Genomic DNA, 15,605 nt, shown 5'->3' with positions numbered 1-15,605 from the left:
TTCATGATATTAAACTAATATCCATATGCTTGTTGCTCCTAGGGAGTTAACATGTGTATGACCACTTGCTAAGGACAAATATATGAATCCACACAATGTGAGCATCCTAATGACATTTTAGTGTTCCATTTGTTGAGATAAGGCCCAACATCAAATATCAACAAATGTGCAAAGACCAAAAGTCTACAAGACAAAAATATACAAGATTTTGAGAATATTTAAAACTGGACATCAGCACTCATTTCAGCCAGGTTTGTAATAGTGGTGTAATTCAGACAGTTAATAATTATCTAAAGGGGCATTTGTCCCTAAACACACAAACAAAGATACCAATGTGTCATTGTTGTTAATAGGATAAACATACCATTTTAGATTTCCACAAGCAAACAGATAAGATATTTACGACCATCATGTCCTAGTATAAATGGATCTGTCCGCCCAATAATTACGAGTCAACTGTGAAGAGACACAAAACCAAGAAAAATGTATACTAAATGCAATTGCCAAAAGGTATCACTAGAAAGTATATAAACAAGTTATATTAAAGTTCCCTCAAATATGACCATCCGCCTACCTCATAGGTTGAATCAAACGCTGTAACTGTTTTCAAGTATTATATTATTGTCTTCAAATGGTGATATGATAGTCACCGGGATTTCCTTGTTTCATAATTTGAACAACAACCTCACGACATTACCTAGTTGGATTTAACCATCATGACGCAGTGTATTAGTATCTGTTACTTAAAAGTCAATAGCTATTAGCAACTACTCAAAACGTCGAACTGTTATAATATAATGTCAATATCTAGACAGAATCAGCAATTGTCCTGTAGAACAATAAAGTTTAATTATTTTTTGATGGTTATATACAAGAAGAAACTAACACTCTAAATGATAGAAAATTGTTGGAAGATTATAGAAAATGATTTCTTATTTATTTCTTAAGTCGCAAGAGGTGAATCTAATGCGGATATAAACAATACGATCAGCTATATCAAACTCATCCAATCGACTTGAGTCCTTGATAGAAGTAAGCACACCCGCACGAAAAACGTCCGAATAAAAAATATATCGTAAAAGCAAAACGTGACTGTTTGGAATTATACGAGTTCCAAGCTTCAATCCTAGATGTAATGTCTATTATGAATAATAAAAAACACAACTGCACCAAAAACAAAAGCGATTTGAAAGACATTAGGGTTGCTTAAGTGTTTTATGCTTAGAGTTGAATACATACTAAGCATCAGCCCTCCCTTTAATTTTTATATAATGCATGGCGGACAACATAATATCATGATCGATGCCGTATAACACAAAATGCACATCAAATATACCGGAATGCATCCAATAAATCCGTAACTCGCATAATAACTATCAGGAAGAGATTGTTTAAGTATAATACTCGTCTTTACCTTATATGAGGGTAACATAGTAGCCATCAATTTCATACAAAGCGAATTCCCGCTACAGATTTGGAAAAGCCGACGCTGGGTTAGGCGTCATTAAGCACCGCATTGAACGTGCATCTTACGTCAACGATGCGTCCCAAGATTCGCTGTATTGAAGCCTCATCCTACGTGTCGAACATGTCGGCCATATTAGAATATGCAATGTGTTAGAACAGCGTAAGTGTATAATGACCCACCACATTTGATTAATGCTTCTTATAAAAGCATGTCCAATAGAAGCATATGGAACAGTAATTGTCCATAGTTCCGAATAGAAAACGACAGATTATTGGTGCAAAAATAAATAAAAAACTTAAAAATAAAAAAGGAGGAGATAGACTGAGGCAAGGATCGAAATGGCTATTCAATCCCTAACATTCAAAGAAGAGAGAAAACAGGAGGGGTATCCAACATGAATATATTACTATAAAATCGTCATGGCGACTTATCAATCCAAGAAGCAAGCACTCAAGGCGAGTAAACCGTTGATATCAACCATAACGCCATATTGGAATGGTGACTTGTTATTACAATATACTAGTGTCACCATAGTAAAGAACACCAATTGTGCATCAAATGTCATAGTTGTAGCTCGGTAGATCGTGAACACTAATTTTCATAAGATATAACAGTTAAGAATGCCATATAGGAATACAAGCTGGGTAACAAATTTTACCTATTATAAGAGCATAAAATGCGTATATATTGCCTTATATACGGACAGCATCACAATATCCACTTGAGAAGCAATATATATTAGTCCTCATGAAACCACAGGATCTGACCACGTGTGAGTGTACAGCAATCCATAGAGAAATGCAAAGAATGATAAAAAACAGTGTTCTTTCACAGATGGTAATGCATTTCATCTTCCGTATTATGGCCCATCTCAACACATCTAAGACGACAAATCCACATGGCCTTCTTTTTACGGAGGGTAAGTTCCCTATTCCCACCCCGAGGATGGGGAGGGACATATTCAATACCATGAAACCATATTCGGTAATTGGCACTATGGTGTTCTCTCATGTGGTAGGTTATAGGATATTTGAGATCATAATTCTTTAAGGCTGTTACATGCTCCTGAATACGCATTTTAAGTGGTCGCACTGTACTACCTACATAGACCTTGTTACAGTCACGACCCAAGACATATACAACATAACTTGTCCTACGGTTAATAAACTGTTTTATGTCATATTCTTTTGTTGTATTGTAATTGAATTTTTGAATCTTATTTTTGCCAAGTGAACAGACGTTACAGCCCAAACATGTATAAAAACCATTTGGTGTAGTAGGCATCCATGTTTTCAGGCTTGTATGTTTAGGATAACTAGGGTATAACAGGTTACGAAGTGTTTTACCTCTCCGAAACGAGACTTTGGGTGTAGCCGTTACATATTCTCTTAGATTCGGTATCTCATAAAGCAGTCCCCAATGCCGTTAAAGTATGTTAAACAATCTAGCACTATTACTCGTGTATTGTGTAATGAAGGCTAGATGAGACCTTACTACTCCTGATTGTTTTGTTCTTGTGTGTTTTTGTAAGGTACTTGCTCTAGTCACATTCTTAATTCTTGAATCTGCCTTTGTCAAGATGTCTTCGGCATATCCCCTTTGTCTAAACCTTTCTTTTACATCGCTAACGTTATCTCGAAATGACTCATCCGAACTACAATTGCATCGTACACGTACCATTTCTCCAAATGGTATGTTCTTAATGACTGATTTAGGATGGGAACTAGTTGCATGTAATGTACTATTACATGAGGTACTTTTGCGAAAGATGGTACTATGTATCTTATTTTGGTCATAATAGAAAAGAATGTCCAAAAATTCAATATCGGTGTGACTATACTTAATGGTTAGATGTACGTTGTGGGGGTTGCTGTTAAGGAAAGCATGATATTCCATGAGTTGACTGGGGGTACCTTTCCACAGCATAATGATGTCATCAATATACCTCCCCCAGAAGACAATCATGTCCATCCAGGGGGAGGCATATTTTCCCCAGGCATGCTCCCTCTCCCACCAGCCCATGAACAGGCCGGCGTACGAGGGAGCAAACCTGCTTCCCATCGCAGTTCCTTGGATTTGATGGAACCAAATGCCCAAATGTAAAAAGAAATTGCGTGATAAGATGATATCTGTCATCTCCATCAATATTTCGTTATGTTCTGCATGGTCAGCCGTGCGTGTTGCCAAAAAGGAATGCACGGCCGTCATGCCGAAATGCTTATGGATGCATGTATACAGACCACTCATGTCCATAGTCACAAACATTAGATCTTCCGACCAAACTAGGCCATCCAATTTCTCTAATATATCCATAGTGTCTTGTATAAAGGCAGGCAAATTAGTAACAAAGGGCTGGAGAAAGCCATCCACGTATTGGGAAAGTCGTGCCGTGGGTGAATCAATACCTGAGATGATAGGTCGACCTGGAGGGAAGACACCTTCCTTATGAATTTTCGGAAGAATGTATATACAGGGTGCAAGGGGATTGTTGACAGTCAGATATTTACATTCCATTTCCGAAAGTAGACCGCTCTCACCCCAATCGAAGACTTTGGCATTTATATATCTGGTCAGGGAGGGAATGGGGCTATCAACCAATTGTTGATAACAGGTAGAATCCCCAAGTTGCCTTCTTATTTCTGTTGTGTAATCAATGGTATTCATAATAACCACATTCCCTCCCTTGTCTGCTTCCTTGATGGTTATGGAGGTATCTTCCCTTAGGTTCTCCAAGGCCCTTCTCTCATTCTTGGTCAAGTTACACTTATGTTGTGCATATTTACCGGATGTGTTCATCAATAAATATAGATCCTTGGTAACTTTTTCTTTTAAAAGTTCAATATTTTTATGTGTGTTACTGGGTATGAATTTAGAGCGAGTTTTAAGTCCACTAGAAACCCCTAAGTTCTCTGTGATATTTAGATCTTCTCTAATATCTTGAATTGAGTAATAATCCTCACCCGAAATAGATAACAACATCTGCAAGTTAAATAAATCAGAAACAGTGTGTGTCACTGTCTGTATTGGTTGTACATTGGAATGATTACTAATAGGATTGTTTTGAAAGTGATCTTTTAATTTCAATAAACGTACAAACTTAAACAGATCGATCATCATTTGACCGGATCTCCCCACTGGGAGGGACAAAAACTCAAACCTCTAAGTAACAAATCTGTTTCAAACTTTGTGAGAACACGATCGGATAGATTCACAATTGTCAGTGTTCTGGATTCTACATTAACCTGTGGTATTTCAGCTAAATTCTCTTGGACCTGGTTTTCATAGCATGGTTCGTGTCTTTTTTTGTTGTTCCTCTTTGCCTGCCACTTCTTTCCTCCCCTCCTTGTTTTTGATCTTTTTGGACCACTTTGTTGCCAAGCCTGATCCTTTCCATTTTAATAAAAAATTTCGTTGTACCGGGGAGGTTGTGGATATTGCACCTTCATCCCAGGATGTACTACTTTCGACTGAAGAGATTGAGCTGGTACTTACTGATATGGAATCGGTAGACTCCTCCCTGAGTCTTTTACCTTCCCCTCCTAGTTTCACATTATCGAACTTGTGGGCAAAGGAGGCCATGTGGATTTGTCGTCTTAGATGTGTTGAGATGGGCCATAATACGGAAGATGAAATGCATTACCATCTGTGAATGAACACTGTTTTTTATCATTCTTTGCATTTCTCTATGGATTGCTGTACACTCACACGTGGTCAGATCCTGTGGTTTCATGAGGACTAATATATATTGCTTCTCAAGTGGATATTGTGATGCTGTCCGTATATAAGGCAATATATACGCATTTTATGCTCTTATAATAGGTAAAATTTGTTACCCAGCTTGTATTCCTATATGGCATTCTTAACTGTTATATCTTATGAAAATTAGTGTTCACGATCTACCGAGCTACAACTATGACATTTGATGCACAATTGGTGTTCTTTACTATGGTGACACTAGTATATTGTAATAACAAGTCACCATTCCAATATGGCGTTATGGTTGATATCAACGGTTTACTTGCCTTGAGTGCTTGCTTCTTGGATTGATAAGTCGCCATGACGATTTTATAGTAATATATTCATGTTGGATACCCCTCCTGTTTTCTCTCTTCTTTGAATGTTAGGGATTGAATAGCCATTTCGATCCTTGCCTCAGTCTATCTCCTCCTTTTTTATTTTTATTTTTTTATTTATTTTTGCACCAATAATCTGTCGTTTTCTATTCGGAACTATGGACAATTACTGTTCCATATGGTTCTATTGGACATGCTTTTATAAGAAGCATTAATCAAATGTGGTGGGTCATTATACACTTATGCTGTTCTAACACATTGCATATTCTAATATGGCCGACATGTTCGACACGTAGGATGGGGCTTCAATACAGCGAATCTTGGGACGCATCGTTGACATAAGACGCACGTTCAATGCGTTGCTTAATGACGCCTAACCCAGCGTCGGCTTTTCCAAATCCGTGGCAGGAATTCGCGGTGTATGAAATTGACGGCTACTATGTTACCCTCATATAAGGTAAAGACGAGTATTATACTTAAACAATCTCTTCCTGATAGTTATTATGCGAGTTACGGATTTATTGGATGCATTCTGGTATATTTGATGTGCATTTTGTGTTATACGGCATCGATCATGATATTATGTTGTCTGCCATGCATTATATAAAAATTAAAGGGAGGGCTGATGCTTAGTATGTATTCAACTCTAAGCATAAAATATTTAAGCAACCCTAATGTCTTTCAAATCGCTTTTGTTTTTGGTGCAGTTGTGTTTTTTATTATTCATAATAGACATTACATCTAGGATTGAAGCTTGGAACTCGTATAATTCCAAACAGTCACGTTTTGCTTTTACGATATATTTTTTATTCGGACGTTTTTCGTGCGGGTGTGCTTACTTCTATCAAGGACTCAAGTCGATTGGATGAGTTTGATATAGCTGATCGTATTGTTTATATCCACATTAGATTCACCTCTTGCGACTTAAGAAATAAATAAGAAATAATTTTCTATAATCTTCCAACAATTTTCTATCATTTAGAGTGTTAGTTTCTTCTTGTATATAACCATCAAAAAATAATTAATCTTTATTGTTCTAATGGACAATTGCTGATTCTGTCTAGATATTGACATTATATTATAACAGTTCGACGTTTTGAGTAGTTGCTAATAGCTATTGACTTTTAAGTAACAGATACTAATACACTGCGTCATGATGGTTAAATCCAACTAGGTAATTTCGTGAGGTTGCTGTTCAAATTATGAAACAAGGAAATCCCGGTGACTATCATATCACCATTTGAAGACAATAATATAATACTTGAAAACAGTTACAGCGTTTGATTCAACCTATGAGGTAGGTGGATGGTCATATGGATGGAACTTTAATATAACTTGTTTATATACTTTCTAGTGATACCTTTTGGCAATTGCATTTAGTATACATTTTTCTTGGTTTTGTGTCTCTTCACAGTTGACTCGTAATTATTGGGTGGACAGATCCATTTATACTAGGACATGATGGTCGTAAATATCTTATCTGTTTGCTTGTGGAAATCTAAAATGGTATGTTTATCCTATTAACAACAATGACACATTGGTATCTTTGTTTGTTTGTTTAGGGACAAATGCCCCTTTAGATAATTATTAACTGTCTGAATTACACCACTATTACAAACCTGGCTGAAATGAGTGCTGATGTCCAGTTTTAAATATTCTCAAAATCTTGCATATTTTTGTCTTGTAGACTTTTGGTCTTTGCACATTTGTTGATATTTGATGTTGGGCCTTATCTCAACAAATGGAACACTAAAATGTCATTAGGATGTTCACATTGTGTGGATTCATATATTTGTCCTTAGCAAGTGGTCATACACATGTTAACTCCCTAGGAGCAACAAGCATATGGATATTAGTTTAATATCATGAATTTTCTGATATTACCAAAAATGTTATATGTTTATTGTTCCACATGATATCATGTTATATGTGTCTTGTCAGAAATATGCTATTGTGCTTTTAAATGTTGTATATGTATATATTCATGTTTTATGTTTTGGTCTACGTATTTTTGGACTTTTTATATGTGTTTTAACTTTACAGCCCTGAAGAAGTTCTCAGTGGAGAACGAAACGCGTTGGCTGTCTACACTGTTGTAAAACTGGAGAAAGAAGAACATCAATTACTAATAAAGACGTATTTTGAATCATTCGATGAACTCAATGTGGACTATTTAACTATATTGAACGTAAGTGGTGCAATCACAATATTAGTTTATTTGATTTACCGATCTTGTATCGGAGTGTTCCTTTTGGACAGAAGGTACTTTTGTGATTTTTTGCACATGGAAGAAATTCCAGTCTGGGTTAAAAAATATATATTTTTTGGTCTAATATTTGGATTTGGTGCCTCTGCTTAGTGATCCACTGTCCGATCTGCGTATGAACAATTGTCGTGGGATCCAAAAGGCACAATTCAAACCAAGGTATTGTTTTGCACATATTTGTTAGGAATTGATACAACTGTATGACCACAAGTGTTTAACGATGTCTAAATTTAATGACAATAGGGAGGAAATGGCCATGGGCCTTTTCTCCAATGCCCAACCGAGTAGTTCAAATGTAACTAAGGAGAAACCTGGTGAGGGTCTAAAAGTCAAGTTTCAAAAATTGGAGAGGCTGAAGAAACAAGAAATGTCACGCTGGTGGGACGGTATCACCCTACAAAAATACCTTGATAATTAGAAGATTCCTCGTGGGTTAAGAATACTTATCTTCCCGACTTTTGAGGACCTAGATGAGGAGGGACTTAAGGATTGGGAGGACAACTTACAACAAGCATCGAACACCATGATGCGTATTCTAATCCGTCACTCTGATAAAAAAGTAACTAGTTTGAAACAGGACATAATCACCCTGGAGAGAGAGATCGAATGCTCAAACTTAAAAGAAGTAATCAAGAAAAATTATGAGGTTTATGTTAGGGTGATAGAGCCCCACCAGATATATTTGAGAGACAAAAAACTTAGAAAAATCAAAAGAGACGACAACGATTACAAACATGGACGTATTTACACCTTTGCCCACAAGTTCGATAATGTGAAACCAGGAGGGGAAGGTAAAAGACTCAGGGAGGAGTCTACCGATTCCATATCAGTAAGTACCAGCTCAATCTCTTCAGTCGAAAGTAGTACATCCCGGGATGAAGGTGCAATATCCACAACCTCCCCGGTACAACGAAATTTTTTATTAGAAATGGAAAGGATCAGGCTTGGCAACAAAGTGGTCCAAAAAGATCAAAAACAAGGAGGGGAGGAAAGAAGTGGCAGGCAAAGAGGAACAACAAAAAAACACACGAACCATGCTATGAACACCAGGTCCAAGAGAATTTAGCTGAAATTCCACAGGTTAATGTAGAATCCAGAACACTTACAATTGTGAATCTATCCGATCGTGTTCTCACAAAGTTTGAAACTGATTTGTTACTTAGAGGTTTGAGTTTTTGTCCCTCCCAGTGGGGAGATCCGGTCGAAATGATGATCGATCTGTTTAAGTTTTTACGTTTATTGAAATTAAAAGATCACTTTCAAAACAATCCTATTAGTAATCATTCCAATGTACAACCAATACAGACAGTGACACACACTGTTTCTGATTTATTTAACTTGCAGATGTTGTTATCTATTTCGGGTGAGGATTATTACTCAATTCAAGATATTAGAGAAGATCTAAATATCACAGAGAACTTAGGGGTTTCTAGTGGACTTAAAACTCGCTCTAAATTCATACCCAGTAACACACATAAAAATATTGAGCTTTTTAAAGAAAAAGTTACCAAGGATCTATATTTATTGATGAACACATCCGGTAAATATGCACAACATAAGTGTAACTTGACCAAGAATGAGAGAAGGGCCTTGGGGAACCTAAGGGAAGATACCTCCATAACCATCAAGGAAGCAGACAAGGGAGGGAATGTGGTTATTATGAATACCATTGATTACACAACAGAAATAAGAAGGCAACTTGGGGATTCTAACTGTTATCAACAATTGGTTGATAGCCCCATTCCCTCCCTGACCAGATATATAAATGCCAAAGTCTTCGATTGGGGTGAGAGCGGTCTACTTTCAGAAATGGAATGTAAATATCTGACTGTCAACAATCCCCTTGCACCCGGTATATACATTTTTCCGAAAATTCATAAGGAAGGTGTCTTCCCTCCAGGTCGACCTATCATCTCAGGTATTGATTCACCCACGGAACGACTTTCCCAATACGTGGATGGCTTTCTCCAGCCCTTTGTTACTAATTTGCCTGCCTTCATACAAGACACTAGGGATATATTAGAGAAATTGGATGGCCTAGTTTGGTCGGAAGATCTAATGTTTGTGACTATGGACGTGAGTGGTCTGTATACATGCATCCATAAGCATTTCAGCATGACGGCCGTGCATTCCTTTTTGGCAACACGCACGGCTGACCATGCAGAACATAACGAAATGTTGATGGAGATGACAGATATAATCTTATCACGCAATTTCTTTTTACATGAGGGCATTTGGTTCCATCAAATCCAAGGAACTGCGATGGGAAGCAGGTTTGCTCCCTCGTACGCCGGCCTGTTCATGGGCTGGTGGGAGAGGGAGCATGCCTGGGGAAAATATGCCTCCCCCTGGATGGACATGATTGTCTTCTGGGGGAGGTATATTGATGACATCATTATGCTGTGGAAAGGTACCCCCAGTCAACTCATGGAATATCATGCTTTCCTTAACAGCAACCCCCACAACGTACATCTAACCATTAAGTATAGTCACACCGATATTGATTTTTTGGACATTCTTTTCTATATTGACCAAAATAAGATACATAGTACCATCTTTCGCAAAAGTACCTCATGTAATAGTACATTACATGCAACTAGTTCCCATCCTAAATCAGTCATTAAGAACATACCATTTGGAGAAATGGTACGTGTACGACGCAATTGTAGTTCGGATGAGTCATTTCGAGATAACATTAGGGATGTAAAAGAAAGGTTTAGACAAAGGGGATATGCCGAAGACATCTTGACAAAGGCAGATTCAAGAATTAAGAATGTGACTAGAGCAAGTACCTTACAAAAACACACAAGAACCAAACAATCAGGAGTAGTAAGGTCTCATCTAGCCTTCATTACACAATACACGAGTAATAGTGCTAGATTGTTTAACACACTTAAACGGCATTGGGGACTGCTTTATGAGATACCGAATCTAAGAGAATATGTAACGGCTACACCCAAAGTCTTGTTTCTGAGAGGTAAAACACTTCGTAACCTGTTATGCCCTAGTTATCCTAAACATACAAGCCTGAAAACATGGATGCCTACTACACCAAATGGTTTTTATACATGTTTGGGCTGTAATGTCTGTTCACTTGGTAAAAATAAGATTCAAAAATTCAATTACAATACAACAAAAGAATATGACATAAAACAGTTTATTAACTGTAGGACAAGTTATGTTGTATATGTCTTGGGTTGTGACTGTAACAAGGTCTATGTAGGTAGTACAGTGCGACCGTTTAAAATGCGTATTCAGGAGCATGTAAGAGCCTTAAAGAATTATGATCTCAAATATCCTATGACCTACCACATGAGAGAACACCATAGTGCCAATTACCGAATATGGTTTCGTGGTATTGAATATGTCCCTCCCCATCCTCGGGGTGGGAATAGGGAACTTACCCTCCTTAAAAAGGAGGCCATGTGGATTTGTCGTCTTAGATGTGTTGAGATGGGCCATAATACGGAAGATGAAATGCATTACTATCTGTGAATGAACACTGTTTTTTTATCATTCTTTGCATTTCTCTATGGATTGCTGTACACTCACACGTGGTCAGATCCTGTGGTTTCATGAGGACTAATATATATTGCTTCTCAAGTGGATATTGTGATGCTGTCCATATATAAGGCAATATATACGCATTTTATGCTCTTATAATAGGTAAAATTTGTTACCCAGCTTGTATTCCTATATGGCATTCTTAACTGTTATATCTTATGAAAATTAGTGTTCACGATCTACCGAGCTACAACTATGACATTTGATGCACAATTGGTGTTCTTTACTATGGTGACACTAGTATATTGTAATAACAAGTCACCATTCCAATATGGCGTTATGGTTGATATCAACGGTTTACTCCTCTTGAGTGCTTGCTTCTTGGATTGATAAGTCGCCATGACGATTTTATAGTAATATATTCATGTTGGATACCCCTCCTGTTTTCTCTCTTCTTTGAATGTTAGGGATTGAATAGCCATTTCGATCCTTGCCTCAGTCTATCTCCTCCTTTTTTATTTTTATTTTTTTATTTATTTTTGCACCAATAATCTGTCGTTTTCTATTCGGAACTATGGACAATTACTGTTCCATATATTTCTATTGGACATGCTTTTATAAGAAGCATTAATCAAATGTGGTGAGTCATTATACACTTACGCTGTTCTAACACATTGCATATTCTAATATGGCCGACATGTTCGACACGTAGGATGGGGCTTCAATACAGCGAATCTTGGGACGCATCGTTGACATAAGACGCACGTTCAATGCGGTGCTTAATGACGCCTAACCCAGCGTCGGCTTTTCCAAATCCGTAGCGGGAATTCGCGGTGTATGAAATTGACGGCTACTATGTTACCCTCATATAAGGTAAAGACGAGTATTATACTTAAACAATCTCTTCCTGATAGTTATTATGCGAGTTACGGATTTATTGGATGCATTCCGGTATATTTGATGTGCATTTTGTGTTATACGGCATCGATCATGATATTATGTTGTCTGCCATGCATTATATAAAAATTAAAGGGAGGGCTGATGCTTAGTATGTATTCAACTCTAAGCATAAAATACTTAAGCAACCCTAATGTCTTTCAAATCGCTTTTGTTTTTGGTGCAGTTGTGTTTTTTATTATTCATAATAGACATTACATCTAGGATTGAAGCTTGGAACTCGTATAATTCCAAACAGTCACGTTTTGCTTTTACGATATAATTTTTTATTCGGACGTTTTTCGTGCGGGTGTGCTTACTTCTATCAAGGACTCAAGTCGATTGGATGAGTTTGATATAGCTGATCGTATTGTTTATATCTGCATTAGATTCACCTCTTGCGACTTAAGAAATAAATAAGAAATAATTTTCTATAATCTTCCAACAATTTTCTATCATTTAGAGTGTTAGTTTCTTCTTGTATATAACCATCAAAAAATAATTAAACTTTATTGTTCTAATGGACAATTGCTGATTCTGTCTAGATATTGACATTATATTATAACAGTTCGACGTTTTGAGTAGTTGCTAATAGCTATTGACTTTTAAGTAACAGATACTAATACACAGCGTCATGATTGTTAAATCCAACTAGGTAATGTCGTGAGGTTGCTGTTCAAATTATGAAACAAGGTAATCCCGGTGACTATCATATCACCATTTGAAGACAATAATATAATACTTGGAAACAGTTACAGCGTTTGATTCAACCTATGAGGTAGGCGGATGGTCATATTTGATGGAACTTTAATATAACTTGTTTATATACTTTCTAGTGATACCTTTTGGCAATTGCAATTAGTATACATTTTTCTTGGTTTTGTGTCTCTTCACAGTTGACTCGTAATTATTGGGCGGACAGATCCATTTATACTAGGACATGATGGTCGTAAATATCTTATCTGTTTGCTTGTGGAAATCTTAAATGGTATGTTTATCCTATTAACAACAATGACACATTGGTATCTTTGTTTGTTTGTTTAGGGACAAATGCCCCTTTAGATAATTATTAACTGTCTGAATTACACCACTATTACAAACCTGGCTGAAATGAGTGCTGATGTCCAGTTTTAAATATTCTCAAAATCTTGTATATTTTTGTCTTGTAGACTTTTGGTCTTTGCACATTTGTTGATATTTGATGTTGGGCCTTATCTCAACAAATGGAACACTAAAATGTCATTAGGATGCTCACATTGTGTGGATTCATATATTTGTCCTTAGCAATTGGCCATACACATGTTAACTCCCTAGGAGCAACAAGCATATGGATATTAGTTTAATATCATGAATTTTCTGATATTACCAAAAATGTTATATGTTTATTGTTCCACATGATATCATGTTATATGTGTCTTGTCAGAAATATGCTATTGTGCTTTTAAATGTTGTATATGTATATATTCATGTTTTATGTTTTGGTCTACGTATTTTTGGACTTTTTATATGTGTTTTAACTTTACAGCCCTGAAGAAGTTCTCAGTGGAGAACGAAACGCGTTGGCTGTCTACACTGTTGTAAAACAGGAGAAAGAAGAACGTCAATTACTAATAAAGACGGATTTTGAATCATTCGATGAACTCAATGTGGACTATTTAACTATATTGAACGTTAGTGGTGCAATCACAATATTAGTTTATTTGTACACGTACATGTACGACCAGTGTGTACACGTACACAGTGTACATGTACGTGGACTACCAGTGTGTACACGTACGTGTACGACCAGTGTGTACACGTACGTGGACTACTAGTGTGTACACGTACATGTACGACCAGTGTGTACACGCACGTGGACTACCAGTGTGTACACGAACGTGGACTACCAGTGTGTACACGTATGTGTACAACCAGTGTGCACACATTGGTGTACACACTGGTCGAACACGTACGTCTACACACTGGTAGTCCATGTACGTGTACACACTGGTCGTACATGTACGTGTACGACCAGTGTGTACACGTACGTGTACTACCAGTGTGTACACGTACGTGTACGACCAGTGTGTACACGTATGTGGACTACCAGTGTGTACACCCCGTGTGTACAAGTACGTGTACGAGCAGTGTGTACATGTACGTGGACTACCAGTGTGTACACGTTTGTGTACACACTGCTCGTACACGTACATGGACTACCAGTGTGTACACATACGTGTACGAGCAGTGTGTACACGTACGTGTACACACTGGTAGTCCACGTACATATACACACTGGTAGTCCACGTACGTGTACACACTGGTAGTACACGTACGTGTGTACGGTCCGTACACACACCCGTACTCCGGCGGGAACACCAATGTGATGATATGGACCGTTCACACGCCCTCAGAGCGTGTGTACGGTGCGTTTCACAGCTTACACAGGTGATAGGAGGTGCACACGAATGGAATGGAGGTGTCAGACTTGTGCACGGCTGTACATCAAGTCATAGTCATTGCAGTCCTACATGTGCAGGGCCTAGGTGTGTCAGGCAGTGATGTGGCACATGTCTCCTCATGTTTTAGCACAATATATGTGTGATGACCTGTGTACACATGTCATGTGTGATTGGGCAGTATGTGGCACACTTCCCCTTCCCACTTTGCACATGTGTGAATGTAGTACAAACGTGTCAAGCACTGCATCACTAGTATGGCACAGTCACCAACACCCGCAAATGTCCCCTGATGCCAGGGACAGGGACACTAACACCTGACATCTACGTACCAGCGTGCCCCGATGTGACTATGTCCTGTGTGTGTCATGGGTTCCCATGAGCTTGCTGTTGTTGTTCCGTCAACTGCATCTGCTGTTGCTGCATCCAACATATGACTGTGTGTAGATGGGCATGGCACACATATACGCACACCATGCCACATGTGGATTCACACGTTACGTGTGTCTGGATGCTTCAAAGATGATTTTATGACATGAGGACATATCTGCGCCGTATCCATGTCTGTGTTTTCGTTTTTCACGTGTACCCCTTCATCGCTATGTGTATGATCTGTACATTTCCAATGACATGTGACCTGTGTGATTAGATTGCCGCCAGCAGTCTGTATGAGACGACATCCTTCAAATGCAGATATGTGGATGTATGTCACTCCTGTGATGTCTCTGGCTGTTCACTTACACTGGCCCACAGCTATTTTTGGGCCATGTCATGTAGAACTTGACTATCAACGGGTGTAGCTGGCTTGTCGTAGCAGTATCACCTGGCTGGCATACGTGTCCTGGAGGTATAGCACAGACCTGACTCTGTATTTAGCAGATGTGTAGTAGCAGTTGAGCATGTGCTCAGTTCATTGACAT

Source organism: Triturus cristatus, chromosome 1_1 (assembly GCF_964204655.1).
Source record: "Triturus cristatus chromosome 1_1, aTriCri1.1, whole genome shotgun sequence".
Taxonomy (NCBI): Eukaryota; Metazoa; Chordata; class Amphibia; order Caudata; family Salamandridae; genus Triturus; species Triturus cristatus.
This window is presented reverse-complemented; position numbering follows the sequence as displayed.